Below are 6331 nucleotides of genomic sequence, written 5' to 3' on the forward strand. Positions count from 1 at the left end.
CACTCGTTCGAATAAAATGTAATAAGAAACACCTTTGTAACTTGTTTATCAAAGACAAGAGCTTATGGTCCTATCATTCGATTGTTGTGTTTTTATTTACTTCTGAATCCCTCAGTGGGTGGCTTAGTCGCGAATCCGTTTCGCCTACGTTCAAAAGAAAATCCTACCGAGTGGAGAGCAACCCTCCCACTCGGGGGCTTAGCTGCAGTCCAGTACTCGCCTAAGTTCTCTCACTAGGAGGCTTAGCTGCAGTTCGGTACTCGCCTAAGTTTCAAAAAATCCTACCGAGTGGAGAGCAATCCTCCCACTCGGGGGCTTAGCTGCAGTCCAGTACTCGCCTAAGTTCTCTCACTAGGAGGCTTAGCTGCAGTCTGGTACTCGCCTAAGTTTGAAAAAATCCTACCGAGTGGAGAGCAATCCTCCCACTCGGGGGCTTAGCTGCAGTCCAGTACTCGCCTAAGTTCTCTCACTAGGAGGCTTAGCTGCAGTCCGGTACTCGCCTAAGTTTGAAAAAAATCCTACCGAGTGGAGAGCAACCCTCCCACTCGGGGGCTTAGTTGCAGTCTAGCACTCGCCTAAGTTCTCCCACTAGGAGACTTAGCTGCAGTCCAGTACTCGCATAAGTTTGAAAAAATCCTACCGAGTGGAGAGCAATCGTCCCATTCGGGGGCTTAGCTACAGTCCGGTACTTGCCTAAGTTCTCTCACTAGGAGGCTTAGCTGCAGTCCGGTACTCGCCTAAGTTTGAAAAAATCCTACCGAGTGGAGAGCAATCCTCCCACTCGGGGGCTTAGCTGCAGTCCAGTACTCACCTAAGTTCTCTCACTAGGAGGCTTAGCTGCAGTCCGGTACTCGCCTAAGTTTGAAAAATCCTACCGAGTGGAGAGCAATCCTCCCACTCGGGGGCTTAGCTGCAGTCCAACACTCGCCTAAGTTCTCTCACTAGGAGGCTTAGCTGCAGTCCGGCACTCGCCTAAGTTTGAAAAAATCCTACCGAGTGGAGAGCAACCCTCCCACTCGGGGGCTTAGCTGCAGTCCAGCACTCGCCTAAGTTCTCCCACTAGGAGACTTAGCTGCAGTCCAGTACTCGCCTAAGTTTGAAGAAATCCTACCGAGTGGAGAGCAACCCTCCCACTCGGGGGCTTAGCTGCAGTCCAGCACTCGCCTAGGTTCTCCCACTAGGAGATTTAGCTGCAGTCCAGTACTCGCCTAAGTTTGAAAAAATCCTACCGAGTGGAGAGCAACCCTCCCACTCGGGGGCTTAGCTGCAGTCCAACACTCGCTTATGTTCTCTCACTAGGAGACTTAGCTGCAGTCCAGTACTCGCCTAAGTTTGAAACATATCCCTATCCACAAGGATGACGACGTGCAGGTCGACTGCAACCTTTTTCTTTGGAGCTGCGACACAAGTACAACGTCCGCTCCATCCCTATCCGCAAGGATGACAAGGTGCAGGTCGACTGCAACCTTCTCCTTCAGAGCTGGGGCACAAATACAACGTCCGCTCCATCCCTATCCGCAAGGATGATGAGGTGCAGGTTGACTACAACCTTCTCCTTCGGAGCTGCGGCACAAGTACAACGTCCGGTCCATCCCTACCCGCAAGGACGACGAGGTGCAGGTCGACCGCAACCTTCTCCTTCGGAGCTGCGGCACAAATACAACATCCAGTCCATCCCTATCCGCGGACGACGAGGTGCAGGTCGGCTACAACCTTCTCCTTCGGAGCTGCGGCACAAATACAACGTCCGGTCCATCCCTATCCGCAAGGACGATGAAGTGCAGGTCGACTGCAACCTTCTCCTTCGGAGCTGCTGCGTCTCCAGCGCAAAGACTATTCAAAGCAGTGAGTAAAGTCCATTCGAGGACAAACACAAGCACATTCGAAAATAAACCAAATTCAGATAAATCCTAAAGGTTCCGAGCGGCAAATCAAAAGTACTCGGGCATCAAGCCCGAAGGAGTTCAACGGTTACATCAATCACTCGGCATTCCGAGGCAAATTTAAAGTGTATTCAGGTTTCATGAGTCTGTTCACTCGGCCGGAGGAGGGCTGGCAGGCTCCACGAATGAATCCAGGTCGATCCCATCAACAATCCGAGTGGTGGCAGCGATGAAAGTCTCCATGAAGGACTGCAAGTCGTGCTTTTTGGTGTCAGCGACTTTGATCGCAGCAATCCAGCAGTTGACCGTGGTCTCGGGGACTACACCCAGTGGGTGCACTTAGCGTGCCCCCACCGGTTCTGATCCCACTCGCCCAGACCGAGTGGAAGAGCGAAACTACTAAAAACAACAAAACACCCAGTGGGTGCTCTAATTTGACACAAACAACAGGAGATTGTGCAGAAGAAGATTTTTCGAGAACAAAAACAGTCGGAAAGTCTACTCACCCGGACATTGGCCTGAAGGGCGGCACTAGCGTCGTAGGCAGCCTGGCTGTTCTCGTGCATCGTCTTCACCCGCTCCATCATCATGTCAGCCTGTCGTATGGCTTCCGCAGCCGCTTCTGACTGGTTGTCCGGGACGGGGTAGCTGGTGAAAAAGTGTGCAGACGATACAGGTGCGGCGGCTTGGAGCTCCATGGCGTGGAGTTGGACAGTTGAAGGAATCACAGGTGCAGTCGACGGTGTGGGATGCCCACTCGACAAGGGTGCAGCGAACGTCACAGAGGCCCTGCCCGCATCTTCAGCTTGACGGACATGAGGTGTTGTAGTTGGTTCTTGCCGAGTCACCCTGCCAGCTGCTACCTTCTTGCTCTTCCTAGGCTTGAGAGCCACATCTTCATCATCATCTAGAAGATCAATGATGTTGGGTGGAGCTGCAATGTCACGCCCTCGATGCGGCTATATCTCCCACGTGTCGAAGCACGACTTAGAGGCATAACCGCATTGAAAGCAATGTCGCAAGTGAGGTAATCTTCACACAACCCATTTGGCCACGATGGCCCGAGAGGACGCATGATGACCACAGGTCCAAGAAGGAGTTCGATCGCCCATTTGGCCACTCGACCAGTTGCATCTATGTTGTGCAGAATCTCTGACAATGGAGCGTCGCTGACGACTGTAACAGAGTGATCTGAGATAAAGGTATGAGGTGGAGCTGCAACAAGCGACTATCATATATGGTGGCTAACATATTCGCAAAAGAGAGCGAGAAGAGAAGGCAAAGCGCGGTCGACAAACTATGATCAAAAAGTGATCCTAGAACAACCTACGTCAAGCATAACTCCAACATCGTGTTCACTTCCCGGACTCCGCTGGAAAGAGACCATCACGGTTACACACGTGGTTGATTCATTTTAATTAAGGTCAACTTCAGGTTTTCTACAACTGGACGTTAACAAATTCCCATCTGCCCATAACCGCGGGCACGACTTTCGAAAGTTCAAATCCCTGCAGGGGTGTCCCAACTTAGCCCATCACAAGCTCTCACAGTCAACGAAGGAATAGACCTCCTCCCGAGATATTCCGATCAGACTCGGTATCCCGGTTCTACACGACATTTCGACAGGGTAAAACTAAACCAGCAACACCACCCAGATGTGCCGACAAATCCTGATAGGAGCTGCACATATCTCGTTCTCAGGGCACACCGGATGAGCAAGACGTCGGGTAAGCCAGCCCAGAGTTGCCCCTGGTAGCCTCAGACATCGCTCAGTTGGACCAACACTCAGAGGAGCACTGGCTCGGGGGGGGGGGGGGGTAAAATAATGATGACCCTCAGGAGCGCGACTCCCAAGGGAAAAGAAAAAGCTAGGTGGCGAATTGTAAAACCAATGCTGGGCATTGCTGGAAGAGCTTTACTTAAGGCGAACTGTCAAGGGGTTCCCATAATTACCCAACCGCGTAAGGAACGCAAAATCCGGGAACATAACACCGATATGACAGAAACTAGGGCGGCAAGAGTGGAACAAAACACCAGGCATAAGGCCGAGCCTTCCACCCTTTACCAAGTATATAGATGCATTAATTAAATAAGACATATAGTGATATCCCAACAAGTAAACATGTTCCAACAAGGAACAACATCTCCATGTTCCAACAGGGAACAAACTTCAATCTTCACCTGCAACTAACAACGTTATAAGAGGGGTTGAGCAAAGCGGTAACATAGCCAAACAACGGTTTGCTAGGAGAAGGTGGGTTAGAGGCTTGGTTCAACAATGTGGGAGGCATGGTAAGCAAGTGGTAGGTATCGCAGCATAGGCATAGCAAAGAGCGAGCAACTAGCAAAGCAAAGATAGTAGTGATTTCGAGGGTATGATCATCTTGCCTGAAATCCCGCAAGGAAGAAGAACGGGTCCATGGAGAAGACAAACGGACGTAGATGAACGAATCCTCACAACACGACGTTACCGGAACCAACCCGAAGAGGCAACACCGGAAAGAAGCAAACAACATAGTAAACAACCAACACATAACATGGCATGATGCGCAAACATGTATGATGCATGTCCGGTTAAACTATGCATGGCATGGCAAAGTGCAACAAACAACACTACAAGTTAAGTGGAGCACAATATGCAACGGAGTTGTATATTGAAGAAAACACCACATTCAAGTTATTTAGTTTCGATCTTGTTTATGTACCCAACAATATTAAATGTGTTTAAAACATGGCAAGAGGGTGAAGCAAAGTAAACCTACCTATCTAGCCAAGTTTAAATGAGGCCGGAAACAACAACCAACAAGGCCGGAAACAACAACCAACAAGGCCGGAAACTCCCCATGTGCATATTTTAAGGTTTGGTACTGATCTGCCCTAAACAATATTTTAGAGTTGTTAAACATGCAAAGTAAAGCCACCATGTTAAACTAGGCAAAATTCTACCCCATTTACATATAAAGTTTATTAAATTCGGAGTTATAGTTATTTAGTTATGAATTAAATCATTTTAGCATGGCATAGAAGCAAATTTAAACAAACATCATTTTAGACATTTTAAACATGGATGAAAGTTGCATATTATTAAACTAGATGAAATTCTAAGCAAGTTTCATATATAAATCATTTTAATCCGATGCATGGTTTGTGAGATATTAAATGCATGAAGTTTAGGGGCTAATCTGCAAAACGGGTAGTACTCAGGAAATTAGCTAAAATGTTCTGCGGAAAAAAATACATCTCGGGCTGAATCTAGCTGGGACTGGGCTGCTCACATTGGGCCTTCGAGGCCTTGAACCCGTGGAGCGGCTTGCAGCAGAGGCTGGCTTGGCAGGACTGCTCACCATGGGCCAAGCCCGTTGACACGGGGAGGAGGCAGGCCGAAGCGGTCGGCTCGGCTTTGAGGCGCTGGGCCTTGACAAGGCTGTGACCCAGCCAGCTGGGTGAGGCGCGGTCGACGACGGGGTCAACACGGAAGAGGCGCTCGCTTGGCCGGATCGAGCAGGCGAAGCAGAGGGTAGCGGGCGCACTCCTCTGCTCGAGAAGAAGCAGAGCAGAGCAGCGGCGTCAGGGATCTCCGGTACGGCGGCGAAGGACGGAGGGCGTGGAACCGGGCACGATGCGGGAGGCATCGGCAGCGGGACTTGGCGCGGGGTGGCTCGAGGTGGCTGACGACGGGGATCCTCCGGATCTCGAACTGGACGAAGGGAGCGACCTGCTTCTGTCCAAAGAGGAAAGATGGAGAGCAGGGGAGGTTAGAGCAGCCAAAGAGAGAGAGAGAGCGGGAAAGGAAGAGAAAGGAGAAAGCATGGGAGGCGGTCTGCCTGCTGGTGGTCGCCGGTAGGACTGCTCGCCAGGGGCGATGGCAGGAGAACTGGAGGAGAGGCGCGGGGCTCGGTGGAAGGAGCACGGGAGGGTGCTGCTCTCCCTGGATCAGGCGCGGGAGGCTGCAGGGGCGCTCGGGGATCGATGGAGGGAGGTGGATCGATGGATTGGTCCGGTGGGGAAAACGAGGTGGAGCTCGGGCTGTGGTGGTTGGTGGGATGGGGATCCCGAGCTGGGTGATGAGACGGGGCGGCGGCGGCTAGAGGATCCCTAGAAATTAGGGATTTGGTCTTAGCTTAGACTAATATATATAGCGAGTAGGATAGGTTAGGGGTTATCTTGTCCCTCCGATCGTAATCGGATGGACGGGAAAAATATGTTAGGAAGTCCAATTAACAAAATGGAGATGTTTTGTAGATGTTTGGGGTTGATCCGGACACAACAGTAACGACTGTCCGGGTCGGGTCCGGGACAGATTTCAGACGCGTGCGGGAGGAGGTCCGTGGGCTGACGAGAGAGGTTAGGTCGGGCCTGGCGGTGAGAGGTAGTGCAGAAGGCAAAGGGCTGAGAAGAGAGAAGAGGAGAGGCCCGGCGACTGTTTCCGGAGACCGAAAATGTTCGAC

Source organism: Triticum aestivum, chromosome 1A, assembly GCF_018294505.1.
Source record: "Triticum aestivum cultivar Chinese Spring chromosome 1A, IWGSC CS RefSeq v2.1, whole genome shotgun sequence".
Taxonomy (NCBI): Eukaryota; Viridiplantae; Streptophyta; class Magnoliopsida; order Poales; family Poaceae; genus Triticum; species Triticum aestivum.